Genomic DNA, 27,892 nt, shown 5'->3' on the forward strand with positions numbered 1-27,892 from the left:
GTAGCTTACTGCTAGAGTTGAATACACCTCTGGCATTCCCCTCGCTGAATAACTCCTCATGTGTGAATGTCGATGCAAAATATTCATTTAGTTTGTTAGCTACCTGAGCAGGATCAACACTTGACCCATCAATATCAAGTGGACCAATCTGATTCATCCCCTTCCTTCTAGAGTTTACATAAGTAAAGAACTCTTTGCTGTTTTTCTTTGCCTCCCTTGCCAAGGATTTCTCGTAATCTGCCTTTGCCTGCCTAACCTCCTTTGTAACTTGGTTGCATATCAACTTGTATCTATCATAGGCTTCTGTGTCATGTGTTAATTTGTATGTATCCCATGCATTTTTCTTCTCTGCCATATGCCTCATTAGTTCATCTGACATCCATTTTGGCCTAAACCTTAAACAATATTTCTTAGTTGGTATGTAAAGCCTAGTAGCTTCCAAGATAAGTTCTTTGAATGCTTCCCATTTTGAATTTGCTGTTGGTAACATCATCAGTTGGTCCCACTGTATAGAATTTAAATACTGTCTCCGTCCATCGTAGTCGCCTTTACGGAAGCAATAACCCTTCCCTTTACCCCTAATGGTAGTTACCTCTTTGAGTAAATCCCACTTCAGCACACTGTGATCACTGCCACCTAGTGGTTCATTTATCTGCAGATTCTTAATGCATGAAGAATCACTGCTGATAATCAAATCAAGAGTATTACTCCCTCTAGTTGCCTCCCGAACATGCTGATGTAGAAAACAATCATCCAATAAATCCACAAAAGCCCTGCTAGTGTGTGAGTAACCAGCCCCCAAATTCCAGTCAATATCTGGGAAATTAAAATCTCCCATTATAAGACACTCTGATTTACTGGCCCACTCTATTTCCCTGTACAGTTCCTTATTATACTCATCAGAGTCATTAGGCCTATAGCACACTCCTACTCTCAATTTTGATCTCCCAATGTTTATGTCACACCAAACTGACTCCACACTGCACTGTCCAGCGATGTCGACTGGCTTCACTTCCTTGGTTTTTATGTGTTTCTTAACTTATAGCATAACACCTCCCCCCTTCCTATCCTTTCTGTAGACGTTGTACTCCCCAAATTGCAGTTCCGCATCCCTTATATCTGTGTGACACCACGTCTCTGATATCCCAACAATATCTGCCTTCGATGTTTTGAGCAATACCTCAAATTCATCAAATTTATTTACTAAACTCCTAGCATTGGTGTACACGCAAGTATACCTGCACCTGTTTCTATTCTTAGCTACCCTAACACAACCCATGTGTTTACTTGTGCCGCAATGGCTCCCAGCAGTCTCTGAAATACCATGCATCTTGTTTTTCAGGCTTCTGCTCATTCTAATAGAAGCAGTGCAAGAATCTCTTTCACCTCTGCCAGTGGCTACTGTCAATCTATTGGTCTTTGTCTCCCCCCAAGCTAGCAGTTTTCCGACCCACCTAACACAGTTGTAGGATTGATGTGCAGAAGTTTGCCTTTAGCCAGCAGGTGGTTGATTCCTGGAACAAACTTCCATCTGTCATTGTAGAAGTTCATAACTTAAACAGATTCAAGGCAGAACTAGACAAACATTTGGAGGGAGTGGATGGATGAAATGAGACGGGGCTGTTTTTTTTTTTTTTTGATGATATATAAACTTGTTTTCTTACATCATGTGCCCTTGCTAATGAGAAGTCTAAATAAAGATAAAATAAAACGGCAATACACAATTAAAATCAGTAAAAATAATTACAAATTTTTAAAAATAACTACCTTTTTATTTAAATCCCGTCCGTAGTCGCGTAAAAACTAATCTTTGTTAAAATATCTCCTACCGCTGTTTTTGAATAGAACTCATTTTACGCTATAAAAACATCGGTAAGGGGATTGATAAACGGCCTAACTAAGACTAATTCTAGCGAGGGCTCGGCATAATCTGTTGTTAGAATATCCCTTACCGCTGTTTTTTAAACAGGGAACTCGTTTTCCGCTACAAAAACCGTGGTAAGGAGAGTGATAAACACCCCTAAGAGAAACGATAGCAAAGTCATTCATAATAATCATCCAATCACAGAACTCGACCGTACAATATCTCTGTTTAAGACCACGCCGACTGCGCAGAACAATTTGTACCCAAGAACTGGATTATAGCCATTGTGTGTATGCACAAAGAAATGTTCTTTAGAAAAATATCAACAAAGCCGTTCAAAATTGATTCTTATAACGTAACATATGATAACGATGAAAGTGTAATGCAATTTTCATTATAAAATTGACATTTTACAGAGATAAATACTGTGGCTTAGTTATATAGCGAAATTTTCAACTTCCGAGGTCTTGGAATGATTTAACAAAAAAAAAAAAAAACAACAAAAAAAAACAAATGTGTTATTGGATTCACATTACGATAATTTCACAATACTTCCATTTATTCCTACGGGATGCAAGATACTTTTACACGATTTTTTTAAAGTTTGCACTGGCCGGCCAAAACTTCTGCAAAGTCGAATTTCCGTAAGTCGTGTATTACGAAGCTGGGGAGTGCTGTGCTAGGAATCAAAACGTGACGTCACGTTCTGATTCCTAATTGACGCCGGAAGACACTCAAATGGGCGGAGCATAAATAAATGATTTTTTTGTTTTAATTATTTTTTATTATAAAAGTTAGATTTATTAATTTGAATTTTCCGTGGCACACTTGAAACATACTAGCGGCACACAGGCTGAGAAACACTGGTCACTAACCAAACGGTTTTCAGGGGAATCAGGATTTTCCGAAGGGGCGGGGCATTAAATTAGAGTTACAAAGCTTTAATCATCATGCAAGTCAAAAGTCCACATTAGTTTTATCGTAAGAGGGGGTTATAGCCCCTGGGAATGCCACTGTCTGGAACGGCCGAACAAACACTGTCGCGAAATTGAATGTGAAACAACACGAAACAAACAGGTTTTTTCACATTAATGCATGAAACTGCATTTGCATAGTTTCTGTCAGAGTAATATCTTACTACTCTGTGGTTTGATTTTCCACTAAATACGGAATTAGGGTGGCAAAAAAGGAGTACAGAGAGAGAGCGTGCTTTGAGAAACAATGGTTTCTGTGATGTTTAATCACGTGCATGTTACTGTTCTGTAGTCACGTGGAAAACAGTTGGAAGTAATGATTTTTAGTTTTGGTTTCAGTATTTGAGTGCTGGTAATAACGTTGCGAACTTCTGGAAAGAATTATGATTATCATATATGGATATATCTCAATTTATGGATTTCAAACATTATTTATCATAAGTGTAAGTACAATAATCCTCGAGTAAGCTTGTTTTTAGAATAATTAGTACATTACACACTAACCTAACATGATTTTACACTAGAGGCTCACATCTGGTGAGTATGGGCTTGGCACACCCAGGGTTCTGAGCTGGATATCATCAATCTCTTGGTGATTCCCTTCTACTTCTGACTCACTCTCAGGGTAACTCGGAAATATTTTTAGCTGGTGCAGCATAATCCTCAGGCTTCCTTGCACTATATGGCTAGTAATAATAATTACGGAATTAGGCTCGCAAAAGACGAGTACTGTGAGAGCGTGCTTTGAGAAAAGAACAAAAAATAAAAATGAAACGCAGTTTGTTAATACAGTATTACCTTTAGCGTTGCACCGTGAGGGTATTGGAGAGCGCTTCCATTGTTCTGAAGGAGCATGCCTGTCGTCAGGGCTAAAAAAATAATGTGTGGGAGCTATATCCCCATTACCAAAATAATGTAGATTTACTTATTGCTACATCACGGAGCAATAATAATTTCTCTTATTACTCTGTGTGCTACATAATGATTAAAGCTTAGGATTTCTCTGACCTTGCTTTAGACTCTCTTCGCCCTCCTCCTTTTGGGAAAACGAGTGACCGCCCCCGCGTGTCGCTGACCATTTTTTCTGTCTTTATTTGTCATCCTTTATTTTCCCCATCTCTGTGTTTTCCGAAGAACTTTCAGCAATTCATAAAGAATTAAAAAATATAGTTTCGTTATATTTTTAACGCTTTCATTTTTAATTTCCCTGCTTGGAATTTAAACTTTTTGGAGCATGCTCTTCAAATAGAGTAATCACGTGATTTGCCGTTTTCTTTTTTTCGGCGATGCATGTAACACGATCCCAATGTGCCGTTAGCGCTATTATTTTGACCGTCTCTTGTATGTAGTTAGTTGACTGTCTAAACGAGTCCAGCGATGTATAATTTATTGGGTTTGGGCGATTTAAGTCGAAGTTCTTGATGATTTTTGTTTGGGGGCGGGTCGAAAATTGCATACGTTTTCTGCTATGAACAAAAAAACATGCCTCAAATTTCTATATAAACTCTAATTTAAGGCTGTTGCCAAATTCTCCACACAAAACAGAATTATTATTATTAGCCATATGATGCAAGGAAGCCTGAGGCTTATGCTGCAACAGCCAAAAAAAATTTCGGAGTTACCCTGAGAGAGAGAGAAAGAAAGAACAAGTCAGAAGTAGAAAGGAATCACCAAGAAAGAGAATGATGATATCCAGCTCAGGACCTTGGGTGTGCTAAGCCCATACTCACCAGATGTGAGCCCCTGGGGTAAATATTTATGAATACTTTTACAGCTAATACAATATCTTTGAATCTCTGAGTAGTTAAACAATCTAAGTGTGCAACAGTATGCTCGCTACAGCAAACATACCACGATTAAAAATACTCAGAAATCCAGAAATGGGCTAAGGTTATCACTAAAAGTATTCTTACCTGATAGGACTTGCTTTGTATTATCTGCATTCTTTAAGATTCCAAAAATCCATTGTAAGCAGTGATATAAATCCAAATCCAGCGATGTTGTCCTGCAGTGTCTGTTCGTCATCTACAAGCAAGCGAGCTACATGCAGATGTGACTGTTCACCTCCACATCTGCACGTGATTAGTGAGTCATTGTGCAGTTGTTTTTTTCTTGTTGCTATGGGGGTTTAATGGTCCATAAGCTGCATTGGCTATAATGCACCTGCATCATTGTGCAGTGAGATGTGAAGTTCTGTAGATAATGCAGACTAGGACAGTTTCTTTTACTCATGGGATTTTGTCAGTGATATACAGAAATTTTGCCAGCGGTGATAAGGAGGAGATTATCCGATTGCAAAAGGTAATAGTTAGGCCACATTTTGAGTACTGCTTACTACTTTGGATGCTTCATTTTGTGTAGGATGTTGATCTGTTGGAACGGTGCACAGAGAAGAGCAAAAATATTTGTGAAAGGAACAAAAGGATTCTCTTACCAAGAATGGCTTCAGTTCTGTAATTGCATCATTTGGACACCTGTGAAGTGTTCTGATTGAGGTGTTTAAGGCTTTGAATCAATTTGGTAAGCTCAATGCTGGTGGCATCCTTTCTCTTGTTTAGACTACACGCACATTTGACTTCAACCCAGTGGGTAATTGATTGTTGAAACAGAGCCTTCCATCTGGTGTTGTAGAATGGGTAGTTGGAATAAATTTGAGGAAGAATTATGCAAATTGTAAGAGCTGTTGGAATAGGTATGACAAGTGTAGGTCCTTTTCTTTTACTCATGCTGTATAAGGTTGCTTACTTGCATCATTTGCAAACTACTAATACTAATGCTATTCTGTCATTTCATACTGCTTAACTTAGAGAAAGAGGAGCACTGCCTACTTATAACCACCCTCTGTCTTCTTCCACTTAACCTCTCTAATTTCTACAGCATTCTTTCATGTGGAGCAGTTTCAAAAGCTTTAACAGGGGGCTCACACCTGGTTAGTATGGCTTGGCACACCCAGGGTCCTGATCTGGATATCATTCTTCTCTTTCTTGGCAATTATTCTCTTTCTCTCAGGGTAACTCAGAAATATTTTTTGGCTGGTGCAGCATAAGCTTCAGGCTTCTTTGCACTATATGACTAATAATAAGAAATCTAAAATATGACACAAAATGTATTATTTGCATTCAGTTTCTTTGTTACTGCATCATAGTAGCTAATCAGATTGGTCAGACTGGAGCCCCCCTCCCCCTTTAAAGAAGTAAGAAGTGGATCATCTAGACAAGGTTCAGACAAAGCATGGGTTTGTTGAGAGGAAATCTTGTCTGACCAGTTTGATTGGGTATTAAGATGTGGTCACAAAGGAACCGGATGCAAAAAATATTTTGATATCATATACTTGGATTCAAGGAAAGATTCCAAGATATTGTATATAAAAGACTGCCAAACAAATTAAAACAGTGTGGCATTAAGAGCAAGTTACTGATATAGATAGAGGAATGGTTAAGTGGGAAAAGACAGAGTGGTAATCAGTGACCACTGCTCTTCATGGACTAGTGTTATCAGTCGTGTCCCCAGGGTTTAATGTTGGCCCATTGCTGTTTTCTGTATTTATCAATGATGTTGATGAAGGCATATCAGGCACATTTGCAGATGATACAAAGATTTTCAGAATAGTCAAAGACAGTATGCTACTGCAACAGGATCTAGAAAATTTAGGCACATGATTTGAGAAATGGCAGTTGAAGTTTAACATTGACAAATGCAAGGTACTGCACATGGGTAGCAGTAACCCCCAGAGTAACTTATTAACTGTGTTGTATCACACTGAGGGTAGTGGAGAATGAAAAAGACCTGGGAGTAATTGTGCAGTCAGACATGAAATTCTCGAGACAGTGCAGACATTCTGCAAGGACAGCTCATGAGGTTTTGTCAGTGATACACAGAAACTTTGCTAGCAGGAATGAGGAGGTGATTATCCCTTTGTATAAGAACATGGTTAAGCTACATCTTGACAACTGTATACAGGTCTGGAGGCCTCACTTTAGGATAGATGCAGATCTGCTGGAACAGGTAGAGAGGGAGGGGCAACCAGATTGGTGAAGTGAACAAAAGGTTGCTCTTACATAGGAAGGCTTCAAATCTGCAAATTTCAGCATTTCGAGACCAGGCACTTGCATGGAGATCTGATTGAGGTGTTTAAAGCCTTGAATGGATTGTGTAAGCTGAATGTTAATGATATTCTTCCACTTTCTGAGACTACACATATGAGGGAAACCTAAATTCTTGTTGGAGAAGGAGGTGATTATGGATGGTGGCATGTAGATGTGCAGAATTTTGCCTTCAGCTAGTGGGTGGTTGAGTGTTGGAACAGGCTTCTTCTGTTGTTGTTGCGGAAGTGGATGGGTTGAATAAATTCAAGGGAGAAGTAGACAAAATCTTGGAGAATAGGGATGGGTGAACTGTGTTTTTTTTTTTTTGTTTTTTTTTGGCAGATGCTATATAAGCTTGCTTTCTTGCATCATTTTCCATTACTACTACTACAACACTTAGGGTTCAGTGTTGGTAGTAGAAAATGAAAAAAGACCTGGGGCTGATTGTGCAGTCGGATATGAAGTTCTCTGAGTAGTGCATACAAGCTGGCAGTATAGCTCATGGGGTTTTGTCGATGATGTGCAGAAATTTTGTTAGCAGGAATAAGGTGATTATCCTACTGTATAAGACAATGGTCAGGCCACATCTTGAGTACTGCATACATGTCTGGATGCCTCATTTTAGGAAGGATGTAGAGCTGCTGGAATGAGTACAGTAAAAGGCAGTAAAGATTGGTGAGGGGAATAATGGGGTGCTCTTACCAAGAAAGGCTTTAGTTTTGCAAATTACTGTGTCTGGAGGCTACACACCAGTGAAGTGATCTGATTAAAGTGTTTATGGCTTTGAATGAAAAGATGTGCAGATATGTGGAAATTTGCCTTTAGCTAGACAGTTTTGATTGCTGGAACAAACTTCCATCTGTTGTTGTTGGTAAGTTGATAGCTTTAAATAAATTCAAGCAAAAATTGAATAAATACCTGGAAGCAATGGATAGCTGAAATGGGAAGTGTTTTTTTTTTTGGGCTGATGCTGTATAAGTTTGCTTCCTTGCATCATATGCCACTGCTGAACCTGTTAAATAAATATTCAGATCACTTATTTTTACATTATTTGTACCAACATGTTGGTTTTGTCAATGATATACAGGAATTTTGCAAGTAGGAATAAGGAGGTAATTATTCTGTTATATAAGGAATAGTAATGGCACATCTTGAGTATTGCATACATCTGGAAGCCTTATTTTAGGACGTGTGGTTCTGTTGGAATATGTGTAGAGAAAAGCTACATGATCAGTGGGTGGGAACAAAAAAAACTTCACCCCTACGAAATGCAACATCTGGAAACCAAGTATCTATGAAGAAACTTTATTCAGTGCATTTAAAGTATTGAATGGATTTAGAAAGCTCAATGTTGATGGTATAGCCTTGCTCTAGTGGAGACAACAGATAAAAGGGGGCACAAATTTAAATTGAGGACAGTTGTGAATAAATTTGCTTTCAGCTAGAGGGCAGCTGACTGTTGCAGCAAACTTCAATCTGCTGTTGTAAAGTGGGTAGTTTGAAAAAATTTAAGGAAGAATTAGACAGATCATTAAAGGGAATTGACAGGTGAAGGTTTTTTTTTTTTTTTTTGTTTAATGCTGTAGATGACTCTCATCAACCGATGCAATACCACTACTTTGCTTATTGGAGGCCTGAAATGGTGGAACCCATGTTTAGTCTCTAGAGCTAAGTTCCGGTCAACCCTTCCCTATCTCTTCTACCATACAGTATGATTGATGACTTTTGAGGTTATGATGAACATCGTGGCGAGATCCAATATTCCTTACATTTTGAGGGTACAGCTCTAAAACAGTGTTCGCAGGCCGGCCGAAACAAAAGGTTCGGTCCGGTTAGTACACCGGACCGAACCTATTGGTAACTCTCTAGGAGGCTTCCGGATCAACTAGTGTATAATCTTGCTACCTCTACTCTGCCAGATAGTTACTGGAGGGAGTCCGAGTAGTGGGTATGCGGGAAGCATTGTCGAGGCCACGTTATGTCAAGGATCTGGGTATATTCTTACCATGTGTACGCCATATCCAAAAATTTCATTACTTCATACAGCATGTCCCACCCACTTTTTCTTATTATTGAATACACCAAGAATTGTCAAACTAATAGAGCAAGCTTATATGCGAAAAGATCTAAACCTCCCAAGCACTTCCTAATTCATTTCACAAATATATGTGGTCTCAATTCTAATCTCAACGATGCCCATTTCCACTTGCAGTCTGCTAAACCCCATGTACTTTTTCTGACAGAATCTCAGTTATCGGTTGATTCAACTACTGCTCATCTCAGATGCCCAAATTATTCGCCGTATGATTCCTTTCACCTCAAAAGTGGTACTTGTGCATATGACTGTCCTGATATTTCCTGTCAGAGACTTGGCAATTTGGAATCTCCTCTTTTTGATCTTCTCTGGCTTAAAATCTCTCTACCTCATTGTGTCAAATTCATTTGTTGTCTCCACCGTTCTCCCAACTCCACTAATCACTTGGAGCTCTTTGACTTCCTCTCTTTGCAACTTGACTTTCTCCAGTCCAACTTTCCTAACAGTGAGGTAATTTTCCTTGGTGATTTTTAGCATTAGCATTAGTAGAGGCATTTGATGCAAGAAAGCAAGCTTATGCAGCATCAGCCAAAAAAAAAACCCACTTCCACTTCACCCCTCTGTTGGTTCAAAATACCTGTCCAGCTGAGCCTTAAACTTATTTAGGCTATCAACCTCCACCACAAGGGATGGAAGTCTGTTCCACCAACCAACCACCCGCTGGCTAAAGGCAAATTTCCGCATGTCTATCCTACATCTGTCTTTCCTCAATTTGAATTTATGCCCTCTCAGGTGATTTTTCTGAGCTACAGGAAGAATCCCATTGGCATTGAGCATGCTTAAACCATTCAAGGCTTTATACACCTCTATCAGATCACCTCGCTGGTGCCTAGTCTCCAGACACTGTAATTTGCAAAACTTATGCCTTTCTTCGTAAGAGCACCCCTTTGTTCCATTCACTAATCTTGTTGCCCTTCTCTGTACTCGTTCCAGCAGCTCTACATCCTTCTTGAAATGAGGCCTCCAGACCTGTATACAGTACTCTAGGTGTGGCCTGACCATTGCCTTATACAATGGAATAATCACCTCCTTATCCCTGCTAGAAAAATTCCTATAATTCCCAGAGTTGATACGTTGCTCTGGGGTTGCTGTTTCCCATGTGTAGTACTTTACATTTGTCAATGTTAAACTTCATCTGCCACCTCTCAGCCCATCTGCTCAACCTTTCCAGATCCTGTTGCAGCAGCATAGTGTCAGTAGTGTCCTCGACAACCCTGCCAACCTTTGTATCATCTGCAAACTTGGACATTAAGCTTGATATACCATCACCAATATCATTTATAAATACAGAAAACAATAATGGACCCAACACTGAGCCCTGAGGGACTCCACTAATAACATTAGTCCACGATGAGCAGTGTCCATTGATTACCACTCTCTGTCTTCTCCCCCTCAACCACCCCTTTATCCATAGCAGCAATTTGCCTCCAATGTCACACTGCTCCAATTTGTGTAGCAGTCTTCCATGTGCAACAGTATCAAAAGCCTTTCTAAGATCCAAGTATATAATATCAAAGTTATTCCCTGCATCCAGTTCTTTTGTGACTGCATCATAGTATCCAATCAAGTTGGTCAGGCAAGACTTCCCCTTAACAAAACCATGCTGTGTCTGAGCTATAACTGAAGTCTTGTCTAAATGATCCTGCAGTGCTTCTTTAACCAGTGCCTCCATTAATTTTCCTGGAACAGAAGTTAAGCTCACAGGTCTATAATTACTTGTGTCAGCCTTTGATCCTCCTTTGTGAATTGGGGTCACATTTGCACATTTCCAGTCTATGGGTACCTCCCCTGAGTCCAAGGAAGCTCTCATAATTATGGCTAAGGGTTTGCTTACTTCCTTTGCTGCCTCCTTTAATATAACTGGATAGATCCCATCCATCCCGGGTGCCTTTTTTGTGTTTATCTTCAACAGTTTCTCCTCCACTTTACTCCCAGTTATTTCAAGATTCTGTAGCTTACTGCTAGAGTTGTTGAATACACCTCTGGCATTCCCCTTGCTGAATAATTCCTCATGTGTGAATGTCGATGCAAAATATTCATTTAGTTTGTTAGCTACCTGAGCAGGATCATCAACAGTTGACCCATCAATATCAAGTGGACCAATCTGATTCATCCCCTTCCTTCTAGAGTTTACATAAGTAAAGAACTCTTTGCTGTTTTTCTTTGCATCCCTTGCCAAGGATTTCTCGTAATCTGCCTTCGCCTGCCTAACCTCCTTTGTAACTTGGTTGCATATCAACTTGTATCTATCATAGGCTTCCGTGTCATGTGTGAATTTGTAAGTATCCCATGCATTTTTCTTCTCTGCCATATGCCTCATTAGTTCATCTGACATCCATTTTGGCCTAAACCTTGAACAATATTTCTTAGTCGGTATGTAAAGCCTAGTAGCTTCCAAGATATGTTCTTTGAATGCTTCCCATTTTGAATTTGCTGTTGGTAACATCATCAGTTTGGTCCCACTGTATAGAATTTAAATACTGTCTCAGTCCATCGTAGTCGCCTTTACGGAAGCAATAACCCTTCCCTTTACCCCTAATGGTAGTTACCTCTTTGAGTAAATCACACTTCAGCACACTGTGATCACTGCCTCCTAGTGGTTCATTTATCTGCAGATTCTTAATGCATGAAGAATCACTGCTGATAATCTCCAGTCCAACTTTCCTAACAGTGAGGTAATTTTCCTTGGTGATTTTAATGCTCACAACTCCAGCTGGTTTCCAATTTCTAATCACACGGACCCATCTGGTCAAGATGCTGAGGCTTTCAAATTACTAATGACCTTCCACAGGTTGTTCATTTACCTACAAGAATACTGGAGAATCCTAATCATACAGCCAATACGCTTGGTCTTTTTCTCACAAACAACCCTTCTAAGTACAAGGTCGAAGTGAGAGGTCCTTTAGGGACTTCATATCACAACTTGGTGATTGTCTGTTCTCCAATGGAACCTTTATCTCATGGCTATTCCCAACCTCTTGTTGTTTGGCATTACAAGAATGCAAAATGGGATGACCTGCGAGATATCTTTTCTTCTTTTCCTTGGTCGGATTACTGTTTCAAAACCTCTGATGTCAACGTTTGCTCAGATCGTGTTAGTGAAATTACTCTTGCAGGAATGGAAACCTTTATCCCACACTCCACTTTAAAATCTCATCCTTTATCTAAACCTTGGTTTTCCAATAAATGTTCAAGAGAAGAATGTTGCATATCGTGATTGGCTTGTTTCTAATTCTTCAGTTTCATTTTCTGCCTACACCAAAACTCACAACAATTGTAAAGCAGTTATTAATCAGTCCAAACTAGAGTTTGAACAGGCTAAGGGTAGAAAACTTGCTTCTTGCCTTAATGGTAGCCAAGCATTCTGGTCTCTTGCCAAAGCTATTGGCTGCAACTTTTGCCCATCTCTGTTCCCGCCTCTGTCCAAACAAGATGGTTCTGTTGTCACTTTAGCCAAGGATAAAGCTGACCTGCTAGCATCCCATTTTTCTTTCAACTCATGTATTAATGATCTTGGTAAAACACCTCCCACCATTCCCAATATGCTCCATTCAATGCCTCCTGTAGTTTTCCGTCAAAAGGATGTCAAAGGATTTTGACAAATCTTGATGCTAAGTCCAAGTGCCAATGGTATTTCTCCACTTGTTCTCAAAACTTGTGCTCCTGAACTTACTCCTATTCTTTGCCTCCTTTTTTCACTTTCTTATTCCAAAGGTGTTTTTCCTTCTGCTTGGAAATTTGCTCATATCCAGCCAGTTTCTAAAAAGGGTGACAAATCCCTCCCATCCAATTATCGTCCCATTGCAATTACTTCTACTCTTTTTAAAGTAATGGAGAAATCAATTAACTACCAACTCTTAAACTACCTAGAAACCTGCTGTGTGATCAACGATCGCCAGTATGGATTCCGTCAGTGTCGATCCACTGGTGATATTCTGGCTTATGTTACCCATTTATGGACTAATTCAATGGAAAGGTTCAGTGAAACACAAGTAGTTGCTCTTGACATCTCAAAGGCTTTCGATCATGTTTGGCATAAAGGTCTTCTAAACAAGCTTCCATCTTATGGTTTACCAACTGTTTTTAGTAATTGGTTATCCAGTTTTCTCTCTGATTGCTCACTGAGGGTGATGGAAGTTAGAAGACAGATAGCTCTCTGTCTTCTAACTTCTCCACTAATGCCGGTGTCTCCCAAAGTTCAGTTCTTTCCTCTACTCTTTTCCTCTTGTATATCAATGACCTTCTTCCATTGACTGGAAATCCTATCCATAGGTTTGCCGATGATAGCACATTGCATTCAACTTTCCATTTTGAGAAACCTTGTCCTGCTCAATCAGCTTCAAGTTCTCGAAAATCTGCTGCCAATTCCTTAAATGCCAATCTTCAGTAATTCTCCAGTGGGGCAAAGACAACTTAGTTGATTTCAACCCTTCTAAAACTCAGTCTTGTCTTATATTTCGCAAAAAGGATTCGTCTGCTCCTATGCTTATCTTTAGTGACACTCCGATTTCTAGGCAAAATGATATATCTCTTTTGGGGATTACCCTGACTTCTAATCTCTCTTGGCACAAGCACATTACAAATATTGCTTCCTCTGCATCAAAAAAATTTGGTTTTCTCTTTTGCTCTCGGTGTTACTTTTCTTCCAAACTCACTCACTCACTCTGTATAAATCGCAAATCCGCCCTGTCATGGAATATTGTTCCCACAACTGGGGTGGTGTCCCCAAAACCTCTCTTAGGCTTCTTGATTCCATTCAGAAGAGGGCAGTTAGGTTAATTAATGATTCATCTAGCCGACCGGGCTAGCCGAGTGGGTAAAGTACCTGCCCGGCAACCCAAAGGTCGCGGGTTCGATTCCCGCCTCGGGCTTGGATCAAAGTACTGCAAAAACCTTGGGAGGTGCAATATGGCCACAGAAGCCGATGCGCCAACAACTACCAAAATCAAAAAATCAATGATTCATCTCTAACAGAGTCTCTCCACTCTCTGTCTCATAGACGTACTGTTTCTGCTGCATGCCTCTTCTACAGATACTTCCATGGGCACTGTTCTTCTGAATTGGCTTTTATAATTCCTGCTCTCTCTCTTTCAAAACAGTCTGAACACGTGCCGCCACCAGCCAACATCCATTTACTGTCCAACTTCAAACTCACAGAACCAACTTTTCATCTTCCTCATTTATTCATTCAACTGCCGTTTTCTGGAACAACCTTTCTTCATACGTATTTCCTGAAAATGACAGTCTACAGAAGTCCAAGTCCAATGTCAACAAATATCTTCTGTTGTCTTCTCAACCTCTAACCCAAGCACAGTACTAAGTACTATAGGTTCTAATGCCTCTCGTGTTTGGGGTTTACATAAAAAAATTTAAAAAAATAATATGCTTGTTTCCTTACATCACTTGCTCTCTAGCACCAAGCTGGGAACCTGATGGGGTTCTTGTTTTAATTCACTTGAGGGCATCAACTGTCTTCTTGAAGCTCTTATTTTATACCAGAATGCATGACTGAATTACTAATCTGTTTAGGTTTTGAGTTTCCATCTTTGAAAAATGCTCTTGTGCATTTCAAGAATCCTTTCTTATCAAATAAGGAGGTACTTCATAAACTGCCATAATTCATTTGATAAATATTTTTCCAAAAGTATGGTAGTGTTCATGACAAAACACATAGCAGCTCTAAACCAGGGTTAACAAAAGGAAATATTAACCAAAGTGTGGATTTGCATGTGAGATTTCACCAATGAAAAAAAAATAAAATAAATAAAGGTAAACTGCAGCCGTTATCAATCCACTGCAGGATGGAAGTCTCCTCAACGATTCATGTTGAGGTAAATGGACCATAATCTGCCACACTGGTCCAGTGCGGGTTAGCAGATTGACCTTATTTAGCAGTCAAGGGATTGAATCCCAGTCTACTCGACAGTACTGTGCCTAGACTTCTGTCAGCTTCGGGGGAAATATTCATCTGAGGCTCCCCCTCACAAAAATTAAAGGTGGAATTCGTAAAATTGAAAAATAAAGGAAACAGCAAAAAATTATTCAAATCATAATGATGTATTTAAACTCGACTAGTTCATTATTTCTATGAACTTAAAAGGTTTCACATCATTACCTTATGATATTTACTTGATATAAATTTGTCTATAACATTAATGTTTTTATATGATTTAGTACATCTTGTTCTACTGACATAATGGCCAATCCATTAATTTTTTTCTTGGCGAATTGTTGCTCATGAATATATTTTAGAGCTGGAAAAGGAATTAGAAAATGTGAATTGGAATATCATCGGTTTGGCTGAAACAAGAAGAAGAAATGAATCACTTATAAGTTTATCAAGCGGAAATCTGCTGTACACCAATGGAAACAGTGAAAGGAGTGAAGGTGGAGTTGGGTTTCTGGTCCATAAAGATTTTAAAAACAGCATTTTGGAATTCAAAAGTACATCACCAAGGGTGTCAAGACTAATACTCAAGCTTTCTAAGAGGTACAAGCTAAAGATTATAATGATTTATGCACCAACATCGAGCCATGATGATGACGAAGTTGAAGAAATGTACACCGAAATTGAGAGTCTTCTAGATGAGCAGAAAACCCACTACACTATTATTATGGGGGACTTCAATGCTAAGGTTGGAAAAAGGCAAAACAGCACAGAAAGAGGAACTATAGGAAATTTTGGAATTGGTGAAAGAAATAAAAGAGGTGAAAGACTTGTGGAATTTGCAGAATCTCAAGGACTGTCAGTAATGAACACTTTTTTCAAGAAAAGGGTGAACGGAAAGTGGACATGGAAGAGTCCAAATGGATTAACAACTAATGAAATCGACTTCATCCTCACTAACAGAAGATATATCGTGAATGATGTTACTGCCCTGAACAAGGTAAATGTTGGAAGTGATCACAGAATGGTAAGATGCACACTTGATATAGATGTAAGAAAAGAAAGCATTAGCATTAGTAGAGGCATTTGATGCAAGAAAGCAAGCTTATGCAGCATCAGCCAAAAAAAAAAAAAAAAAAAAACCCACTTCCAATTCACCCCTCTGTTCGTTCAAAATACCTGTCCAGCTGAGCCTTAAGCTTATTTAGGCTATCAACCTCCACCACAAGGGATGGCAGTCTGTTCCACCAACCAACCACCCGCTGGCTAAAGGCAAATTTCCCCACGTCTATCCTACATCTGTCTTTCCTCAATTTGAATTTATGCCCTCTCAGGTGATTTTTCTGAGCTAGAGGAAGAATCCCATCAGCATTGAGCATGCTTAAACCATTCAAGGCTTTATACACCTCTATCAGATCACCTCGCTGGTGCCTAGTCTCCAGACACTGTAATTTGCAAAACTTAAGCCTTTCTTCGTAAGAGCACCCCTTTGTTCCATTCACTAATCTTGTTGCCCTTCTCTGTACTCGTTCCAGCAGCTCTACATCCTTCTTGAAATGAGGCCTCCAGACCTGTATACAGTACTCTAGGTGTGGCCTGACCATTGCCTTATACAATGGAATAATCACCTCCTTATCCCTGCTGGAAAAATTCCTGTATATCATTGACAATACTCCATGAGCTACTCTTGCAGCCCGTCTGCACTGCTCAGAGAACTTCATATCTGCCTGCACAATCACCCCCAAGTCCCTTTCATTCTCCACCACTGTTAGTGCAGCACCACAGAGTTGATACGTTGCTCTGGGGTTGCTGTTTCCCATGTGTAGTACTTTACATTTGTCAATGTTAAACTTCATTTGCCACCTCTCAGCCCATCTGCTCAACCTTTCCAGATCCTGTTGCAGCATAGTGGCAGTAGTGTCCTTGACAACCCTGCCAACCTTTGTATCATCTTCAAACTTGGACATTAAGCTTGATATACCATCATCAATATCATTTATAAATACAGAAAACAATAATGGACCCAACACTGAGCCCTGAGGGACTCCACTAATAACATTAGTCCACGATGAACAGTGTCCATTGATTACCACTCTCTGACTTCTCCCCCTCAACCACCCCTTTATCCATAGCAGCAATTTGCCTCCAATGTCACACTGCTCCAATTTGTGTAGCAGTCTTCCATGTGCAACAGTATCAAAAGCCTTTCTAAGATCCAAGTATATAATATCAAAGTTATTCCCTGCATCCAGTTCTTTTGTGACTGCATCATAGTATCCAATCAAGTTGGTCAGGCAAGACTTCCCCTTAACAAAACCATGCTGTGTCTGAGCTATAACTGAAGTCTTGTCTAAATGATCCTGCAGTGCTTCTTTAACCAGTGCCTCCATTAATTTTCCTGGAACAGAAGTTAAGCTCACAGGTCTATAATTACTTGTGTCAGCCTTTGATCCTCCTTTGTGAATTGGGGTCACATTTGCACATTTCCAGTCTATGGGTACCTCCCCTGAGTCCAAGGAAGCTCTCATAATTATGGCTAAGGGTTTGCTTACTTCCTTTGCTGCCTCTTTTAATATAACTGGATAGATCCCATCCACCCCGGGTGCCTTTCTTGTGTTTATCTTCAACAGTTTCTCCTCCACTTTACTCCCAGTTATTTCAAGATTCTGTAGCTTACTGCTAGAGTTGAATACACCTCTGGCATTCCCCTTGCTGAATAACTCCTCATGTGTGAATGTCGATGCAAAATATTCATTTAGTTTGTTAGCTACCTGAGCAGGATCATCAACAGTTGACCCATCAATATCAAGTGGACCAATCTGATTCATCCCCTTCGTTCTAGAGTTTACATAAGTAAAGAACTCTTTGCTGTTTTTCTTTGCATCCCTTGCCAAGGATTTCTCGTAATCTGCCTTCGCCTGCCTAACCTCCTTTGTAACTTGGTTGCATATCAACTTGTATCTATCATAGGCTTCTGTGTCATGTGTTAATTTGTAAGTATCCCATGCATTTTTCTTCTCTGCCATATGCCTCATTAGTTCATCTGACATCCATTTTGGCCTAAACCTTGAACAATATTTCTTAGTCGGTATGTAAAGCCTAGTAGCTTCCAAGATAAGTTCTTTGAATGCTTCCCATTTTGAGTTTGCTGTTGGTAACATCATCAGTTGGTCCCACTGTATAGAATTTAAATACTGTCTCAGTCCATCGTAGTCGCCTTTACGGAAGCAATAACCCTTCCCTTTACCCCTAATGGTAGTTACCCCTTTCAGTAACTCCCACTTCAGCACACTGTGATCACTGCCACCTAGTGGTTCATTTATCTGCAGATTCTTAATGCATGAAGAATCACTAATCAAATCAAGAGTATTACTCCCTCTAGTTGCCTCCCGAACATGCTGATGTAGAAAACAATCATCCAATAAATCCACAAAAGCCCTGCTAGTGATGTGAGTAACCAGCCCCCAAATTCCAGTCAATATCTGGGAAATTAAAATCTCCCAGTTATAAGACTCTCTGATTTCCCTGTACAGTTCCTTATTATACTCATCAGAGTCGTTAGGCCTATAGCACACTCCTACTCTCAATTTTGATCTCCCAATGCTTATGTCACACCAAACTGACTCAACACTGCACTGTCCAGCGATGTCGACTGGCTTCACTTCCTTGGTTTTTATGTGGTTTCTTAACTAATAGCATAACCCCTCCCCCCTTCCTATCCTGTCTATCCTTTCTGTAGACGTTGTACTCCCCAAATTGCAGTTCTGCATCCCTTATATCTGTGTGACACCACGTCTCTGATATCCCAACAATATCTGCCTTTGATGTTTTTGAGCAATACCTCAAATTCATCAAATTTATTTACTAAACTCCTAGCATTGGTGTACACACAAGTATACCCTGCACCTGTTTCTATTCTTAGCTACCCTAACACAACCCATGTGTTTATTTGTACCGCAATGACTCCCAGCAGTCTCTGAAATATCCTGAATCTTGTTTTTCAGGCTTCTGCTCATTCCAATAGAAGCAGTGCAAGAATCTCTTTCACCTCTGCCAGTGGCTACTGTTAATCTATTCGTCTTTGTATCCCCCCAAGCTAGCAGGTTTTCCGACCCACCTAACACTGCCTCGATAGCATCAGCAAATATTCTTGCACCCTTTCTATTTAAGTGTATCCCATCCTGTAGAAGCAATCTCTCCTGTCTCCTGAAAGGAAAAAACTGGCTCTAGTAAATAATACAAAGGTCTTTGAGATAACAGAGGAGGAGAAAAAAGCAGTATGTACTGGAACTTAAGAACAAGTTTGAGGTTCTGCAGACTGCTCAGGACCAAGATATCGACGAGGAATATTACAACTTTCTGAAAGTGATAAAGCCTAAGAAACCTATAGGGAAAAAGAAATCCAAAGAAGAAAAAATTAGTCAAGAAACACTTGTCATGATGAACCGAAGACGACAAATGAAGAGCAAGAAAAACACTGACAGGGAGAAAATTGAGAATACTGAGTTATGCAAAGCCATTAGAAAGAGACTCATAGAGGACATAAGAAGATTTAACACAAGAAAAGTAGAACAAGCATTAAGGGAAAACAAAGGATTTAAATCAGCAGCCATGATCAGTAATACAGAAAGACAAATGATACTGAAACTGAAGAATAGCGATGGTGTACTTATGAACAGCAGAGAAGGCATAATTCAAATAGCAGAAGACTACTATAGAGAATTATACAAGGAGCGAAGGAATGATACCAGCAGTGGGGAAGATGGATTGCAAAGTAGCAACACATACGACATACCCGATATTCTTCCTGATGAGGTAGAACATGCATTGAAGAAAATGAAGAATCGGAAAGCCCCGGGGGAAGATGAAGTTACTGTAGAGTTGTTAAAATTGGGAGGAAGAGACATAACACAAAAACTGGCAAGGCTCTTCACAAAGTGCATTAGAAAAGGTGTGATGCCTAAGCAGTGGAATAATGCAATCATAGTTTTGCTGCATAAGAAAGGAGATAAATCAGATATTGGAAATTATAGACCAATTAGCTTGTTATTCCACATCTACAATTTGTTCACAAGGGTCATTACTAACAGATTAGCAAGAATACTTGATGAGAATCAACTGAAAGAGCAGCTGGCTTTAGGACAGGATTCTCAACTATGGATCACCTTCACGTAATATCACAGCTAATGGAGAAAGCAAATGAATATAAAACACCACTATGCCTGGCATTTGTGGATTATGAAAAGGCATTTGACTCCATACGGCATAAGGCAATGTTTTGGGCACTGGAAAGACAAGGCATAGATACCCCATATATTATGATTTTGAAGAAAATATATGAGAATGCTACCTCCTTTATTAGACTAGACAAAGACTGTAGGAAATTTAATATCGAGAAAGGAGTTCGACAAAGAGACACAATATCTCCGAAGCTGTTTACTGCTGCCCTGGAGGAAGCTTTCAGAAGATTAGACTGGTCGCAGAAAGGAGTCAATGTGAACGGAGAGTACCTAAACCATTTACGATTTGCAGATGAAATTGCGGTGATAAGCCACGATCCCAAAGAATTAGAGGTAAATCTTAATCAGTTACGCACAGTTAGTAAGGATTTTGGACTAAAGATGAATATGGCTAAAACAAAAGTAATGGTGAACAAGTATGCCACTGAAAGGGAAATAATGATTGAAGGAGCAGTAATTGAAAAGGTGGAGTCATATACTTATCTGGGACAAGTTATTAGCTGTAATAATGATAAATGGCTGGAAGTCAAGAGAAGAATAAACTTTGGATGGATAGCATTCAGGAAATATAGTCACATACTGAAGAGCAATATCCCAGTTCGTCTGAAACGTAAAATAATGAATCAATGTATACTCCCCACCATGACTTATGGAAGTGAAACTTGGGCACTCACCAAAAGAATGGAAGAGAAGCTGAGAACTACGCAGCGAAGAATGGAACGAATTATACTGGGAATCAGACTGTTAGATAAGAAGAGAAACACATGATTAGGCAGCAAACTCAAGTAAAGGACATTCTTATCAAAACTAAAGAACTAAAATGGTCTTGGGCAGGACACACAGCTCGAAGACATGATGACAGATGGACTAAGAAAATAACAGAATGGTACCCAAGAGGAGCTAGAAGAAAACCTGGAAGACAAAGGCGGAGATGGATAGATGAAATTCATGAGTTTTTGTGTAGTAAATGGATGGCCAGTGCTCAAAACAGAAGGAACTGGAAAGTTGCTGGAGAGGCCTTCATCCTGCAGTGGATTGAAAATTTCTGATGATGAATATATTTTTATCATTTTGAGTCTTAAAAAACTCCTCTCTCCAGATGCAACCGTATTTGCCAATGTTAATAATTCCAAAGAGAAATGGTGATGTTGGGATATAATTCAACTAATTTTTTTCTCGAATAAATCTCAATAATTCTAAGCAAGCAATTTTTTTTTCCTTTTAGAACATGCTGCAAAGATTGGATTTCTTGACGTAACTCTATGGCATCGATGTCACTGCTCCCATCTTCACCAGTGAGAATTCCTTCAAGGTATTGACATTTCGTTTCTATTGCACTTTCAAATAAATTCATGAAGTTTTCTGATTTTAAAATTTGGTGGAAAGCTGAGAATATTTCATTCATCTGATCAAATCTTCCTTGTAAAGTAACGATAGCTAAATCAATCATATTAAAAAAATTCCTTTCAAACCTCTAGGTTGGATCAAAAGAGCATTCATTTGACGAAGTTTCACAGGTAAACTCGCCCTTTTTTTCTGGAAACGCACACTTCTGGTAACACTGACGGTACTTCCAACTCAGTTGTTGCAATGGCTATAGCTTTATCTGTGCACAATTTAAATCCTAATGTTCTCAATTCAATTAGTTGACTAATAGCACCTTCTATCAGTATAATTGCAGTATGCATATCAATTTTTACTACTTTTTATTTATAATACTCAATATTTCATACCAAACAACTACTACACTTATGATAAATTTAAATGCCCTCTACGCTACTTACGTAGTTTAAATTTATGAGTTAACTATGGTATATTTACACTGATACTATATAGTTAATTATCAAAACCCATAAGAATTATGCCAAGTGCATTTCATTTTCAAATTACATTTTTACCAACACCCATTGGCATCTCTCATATTGTGGATATAACTTCGCAACCGTGATGGCATGTTGTATTACCAGGGTACCTGCCCACCCACTGATGATGAAGCCCAATTGTTTCAAAACGATCGTCTGGGTGGTGGTATCCTCTGAAAATAAATAACAGTAGTCTTCTGTACTAGAGAAGTGTTATTTATTTGAAGTAGTGCAATACCGCTGTCTCATTGTGAAGGCAACCACAATATGAGATACAATTAAAACGATGCCTTCTACGCTACTTATGTAGTTCAAATTTATGAGTTAACTATATAAATAAATTTAAAAGTAATTTCGGTTAATAAACCTTGTATTTCAGACTGCAATTTTGCATCTTTTCCTTTGGCCTGTTCTTTGATTTTTAAATGAAATCAAGGAACAGGCCAAAGGGATATTACAACTGCATTAAATATGTAGTTGTAATATCCCGTCACTGATAACTGTTTCAACAGCTTTTATCTTTCCTTCCCATCTTGTTTCTGGTATAAATTTCATGGTAATTTTTACATGCCTGTTTTAAAATATCCCATCTACTTGGCAAAGTAGTGCAAATTGCATATAATATTTGTAATGTTCCAAAAAATAATTCTGCTGTTGTTGAAGAATGTGCTGCATCAGTTACAACTAAATTTAAATTATGCGCAACACACAGAACATTAAAAAGCTCTTCTATCTTCTTGTAAAATTCTTGCTTGTACTCTATTTTTTCCAAAAAATTTCCAATATTTGGTTAAAATAATTTTTCATTGCTTCCTCAGTGCCCAATTTTGTGAAGCTAAAAATTTAATTATCTCAATTACTCGTTCCAAAATCATTCTCCAGTATATATATATTTTTTGATTTCTCTATCAAATTTTGATTTACAACAACCATAATTTTATTGGATTTTAAGTGGAGCTCTTATTCCTTCTACTGTTGCACAAATATTTTATGATTTTGAGAGTTCTCATGCAAGCTTAAACCATCTTGTGAATGATGCCAAGAACAGAACCCAATAGTTTGCAAGGGAATATTTGCATGACAAAATAATTTGCAGCAAAAGCAGAAAATAGTGTCCTTTTTTCCAAGTAGATCGACTAAGTCCTTTAAAGCTTTTTGCCATTTTTTAAAGTCCTAAAACGATGCTTAGTTGAAAACCATTGCTGATAAGCATCAATGGGTTAGCATTTTAATGAAAGTGAACAGTTTTAAATGTGTATCTGCATTATTGTGGGTTTTTAATGAATTAAAACTAGGTTTAAATAATAAAAATAGGGAAAAATTAATTTCTTTTAACATCTGATTATAAAATAAATAAATTTACTGTAATAATATAAATAAGCCAATATTTAATTTTTTTTGTACGGTGAAAGTTTTATATTAAGAAACAACCATTTTTTTTTTTTATATATTTAAAAAAAAAAAATTAAAATATCATCGGAAATTGGACCCCCAAATTCTTTGCTCCAGGCGACTGCTCAGTTCGCCCGTACCTAGGTACGGCACTGCACTCAAAGAGCATGTGCTATTGCATCCCATTCCTGACCACTCAGCTACTGAGACAGTCACCAAGGAAATCTGTAATTAAATTAAAAAATTATTGTCACTTGTCACATAAGAGTGCTCATAGGACAATAATAAAAATTTATGCTGTCTGCACATTTCATTCAGATTTTCCATGAATTAAAAGCAACTGACAAAGGTGCAAAAATGTGATATGATGTCTGGCTAAATAATTTAACAAGGAATAAAATCAGTCCCCTGGATTGTATTCTTAATTTTATTTATTTATTTATTTTTTTTTGTCTGAAGAGGTATTCTTTCATTTTTCTGGTTTACATAACCAGAAACCATAACAAGAAAAAGAAATGTGGGGGTGGGGATTCACAGAAATTTACTTGCAATTAACATTGCATATGGAGTTCTACAAATCCCTGCACTACTGTACTTTTGAAGAAACCTTATACCCTGTTAAAGTTAGTGATGTGTGATAATATCATCAATGCATATTGTTGAACCAAAGTTCTTCATTAAATGAAATGTTGAATAATACCAAAAAAATGTTAAGGTTGACTTATGTTCAAAGGAAAATAATGGAGTCACTGGTTAAACTTGTTTTAATTTTTTAATTGGTTTTAATTAATTTTATTACTGTAATCATTTTGCATTAATTTTATATTTGTTTTAATTGCTGGAGAGTGTCATAAGGAAGTGTTCTACTTATCATATTGAGGTAAATTTCTCTTATTCTTCTACAAACACTATAACTATGTGAACGTATCACCAAGACATGAACAATTACAGACTTATTGTTTTCTCTGGACCTTTCCAGGGAAAAGGCCCCAAGTTCCAAGCAATAGTGACAAGCGATTTTCTTCCTGCGAATATATAGTGCTCTCCCAAAGTGATGTAGTTTTGTTACTTTTCTAGTGTGACCTGTTCTTTTGTTTACTTGAAGTGGTTCTGTACTTTAAAGATCAAAGTAAGAACCTAGAAAGGAAATCTACCTTTCTTTTTTTATTCTATATATCCATTACTAACCCTCTTACTTTCACAACCGCTTAGTCACTTTTGGCACTGCATGTGGCGGGTCCAGTAACTTGTGAGATAAACCAACCCTCAGGGCTAAAAGGAGCAGAGATGGAAACAATTGAATTTCCACATTTAGAGCCAAAGAGCTCTCAACAAAGTGACAATCACAATACTGACCATGACTTCTCTATCTCGAAGAGAATGAAGAAAGACACTGGCAGACAGGAATTACCAGCATTCCTGATTATACATTCTCTGTCAACACAACTTGTGGGCAAGCTGAGAATTAGGGTTGAATTTGAAAGTGTCTGCAATTCTGCCCAGACACGATAGGAGGGAGTATATGATGAGAGCCTTGTCGATCAATTCGGCCCTGGAAAGATTGTGCAAGGCTCAAGGGGTAGAATTTTTTTCAGCCTGGACTGTACTTGTTAACAGGAGAGATTGTTTCTACAGGGATGGGATACACTTAAATAGAAAGGGTGCAAGAATATTTGCTGATGCTATCGAGGCAGTGTTAGGTGGGTCGGAAAACTGCTAGCTTGGGGGGAGACAAAGACCAATAGATTGACAGTAGCCACTGGCAGAGGTGAAAGAGATTCTTGCACTGCTTCTATTAGAATAAGCAGAAGCCTGAAAAACAAGATGCATGGTATTTCAGAGACTGCTGGGAGCCATTGCGGTACAAGTAAACACATGGGTTGTGTTAGGGTAGCTAAGAATAGAAACAGGTGCAGGTATACTTGTGTGTACACCAATGCTAGGAGTTTAGTAAATAAATTTGATGAATTTGAGGTATTGCTCAAAACATCAAAGGCAGATATTGTTGGGATATCAGAGACGTGGTGTCACACAGATATAAGGGATGCAGAACTGCAATTTGGGGAGTACAACGTCTACAGAAAGGATAGACAGGATAGGAAGGGGGGAGGGGTTATGCTATTAGTTAAGAAACACATAAAAACCAAGGAAGTGAAGCCAGTCGACATCGCTGGACAGTGCAGTGTTGAGTCAGTTTGGTGTGACATAAGCATTGGGAGCTCAAAATTGAGAGTAGGAGTGTGCTATAGGCCTAATGACTCTGATGAGTATAATGAGGAACTGTACAGGGAAATAGAGTGGGCCAGTAAATCAGAGAGTCTTATAATGGGAGATTTTAATTTCCCAGATATTGACAGGAATTTGGGGGCTGGTTACTCACGCACTAGCAGGGCTTTTGTGGATTTTTTGGATGATTGTTTTCTACATCAGCATGTTCGGGAGGCAACTAGAGGGAGTAATACTCTTGATTTGATTATCAGCAGTGATTCTTCATGCATTAAGAATCTGCAGATAAATGAACCACTAGGTGGCAGTGATCACAGTGTGCTGAAGTGGGATTTACTCAAAGAGGTAACTACCATTAGGGGTAAAGGGAAGGGTTATTGCTTCCGTAAAGGCGACTACGATGGACTGAGACAGTATTTAAATTCTATACAGTGGGACCAACTGATGTTGTTACCAACAGCAAATTCGAAATGGGAAGCATTCAAAGAACTTATCTTGGAAGCTACTAGGCTTTGCATACCAACTAAGAAATATTGTTCAAGGTTTAGGCCAAAATGGATGTCAGATGAACTAATGAGGCATATGGCAGAGAAGAAAAATGCATGGGATACTTACAAATTCACACATGACACAGAAGCCTATGATAGATACAAGTTGATATGCCACCAAGTTACAAAGGAGGTTAAGCAGGCGAAGGCAGATTACGAGAAATCCTTGGCAAGGGATGCAAAGAAAAACAGCAAAGAGTTCTTTACTTATGTAAACTCTAGAAGGAAGGGGATGAATCAGATTGGTCCACTTGATATTGATGGGTCAACTGTTGATGATCCTGCTCAGGTAGCTAACAAACTAAATGAATATTTTGCATCGACATTCACACATGAGGAGTTATTCAGCAAGGGGAATGCCAGAGGTGTATTCAACTCTAGCAGTAAGCTACAGAATCTTGAAATATCTGGGAGTAAAGTGGAGGAGAAACTGTTGAAGATAAACACAAGAAAGGCACCCGGGGTGGATGGGATCTATCCAGTTATATTAAAAGAGGCAGCAAAGGAAGTAAGCAATCTGTTAGCCATAATTATGAGAGCTTCCTTGGACTCAGGGGAGGTACCCATAGACTGGAGATGTGCAAATGTGACCCCAATTCACAAAGGAGGATCAAAGGCTGACACAAGTAATTATAGACCTGTGAGCTTAACTTCTGTTCCAGGAAAATTAATGGAGGCACTGGTTAAAGAAGCACTGCAGGATCATTTAGACAAGACTTCAGTTATAGCTCAGCCACAGCATGGTTTTGTTAAGGGGAAGTCTTGCCTGACCAACTTGATTGGATACTATGATGCAGTCACAAAAGAACTGGATGCAGGGAATAACTTTGATATTATATACTTGGATCTTAGAAAGGCTTTTGATACTGTTGCACATGGAAGACTGCTACACAAATTGGAGCAGTGTGACATTGGAGGCAAATTGCTGCTATGGATAAAGGGGTGGTTGAGGGGGAGAAGACAGAGAGTGGTAATCAATGGACACTGCTCATCGTGGACTAATGTTATTAGTGGAGTCCCTCAGGGCTCAGTGTTGGGTCCATTATTGTTTTCTGTATTTATAAATGATATTGATGATGGTATATCAAGCTTAATGTCCAAGTTTGCAGACGATACAAAGGTTGGCGGGGTTGTCAAGGACACTACTGACACTATGCTGCTGCAACAGGATCTGGAAAGGTTGAGCAGATGGGCTGAGAAGTGGCAAATGAAGTTTAACATTGACAAATGTAAAGTACTATATATGGGAAACAGCAACCCCAGAGCAACGTATCAACTCTGTGGTACTACACTGACAGTGGTAGAGAATGAAAGGGACTTGGGGGTGGTTGTGCAGGCAGATATGAAGTTCTCTGAGCAGTGCAGACAGGCTGCAAGAGTAGCTCATGGAGTATTGTCAATGATATACAGGAATTTTTCCAGCAGGGATAAGGAGGTGATTATTCCATTGTATAAGGCAATGGTCAGGCCACACCTAGAGTACTGTATACAGGTCTGGAGGCCTCATTTCAAGAAGGATGTAGAGTTGCTGGAACGAGTACAGAGAAGGGCAGCAAGATTAGTGAATGGAACAAAGGGGTGCTCTTACGAAGAAAGGCTTAAGTTTTGCAAATTACAGTGTCTGGAGACTAGGCACCAGCGAGGTGATCTGATGGAGGTGTATAAAGCCTTGAATGGTTTAAGCATGCTCAATGCTGATGGGATTCTTCCTCTAGCTCA

The 27,892-nt window shown here is 39.0% G+C and overlaps 1 protein-coding gene across 1 annotated transcript in view; it reads left to right on the forward strand.

Moving 5' to 3' along the window:
• Positions 1–2,909: 2,909 nt before the first annotated feature.
• LOC150085740 (NFX1-type zinc finger-containing protein 1-like) overlaps positions 2,910–27,892 on the forward strand; it is a 210,176-nt gene continuing 185,193 nt past the window's right edge. The window contains exons 1-2 of the mRNA XM_090374671.1: positions 2,910–3,281; positions 21,371–21,457. The gene's annotated coding sequence lies outside the window, so the exon portion shown is untranslated. The remainder of the gene's footprint in view (positions 3,282–21,370; positions 21,458–27,892) is intronic.

Source organism: Mastigoproctus giganteus, chromosome 5 (genome assembly GCF_048544385.1).
Source record: "Mastigoproctus giganteus isolate SK-2022 chromosome 5, ASM4854438v1, whole genome shotgun sequence".
NCBI classification, from domain to species: Eukaryota; Metazoa; Arthropoda; class Arachnida; order Uropygi; family Thelyphonidae; genus Mastigoproctus; species Mastigoproctus giganteus.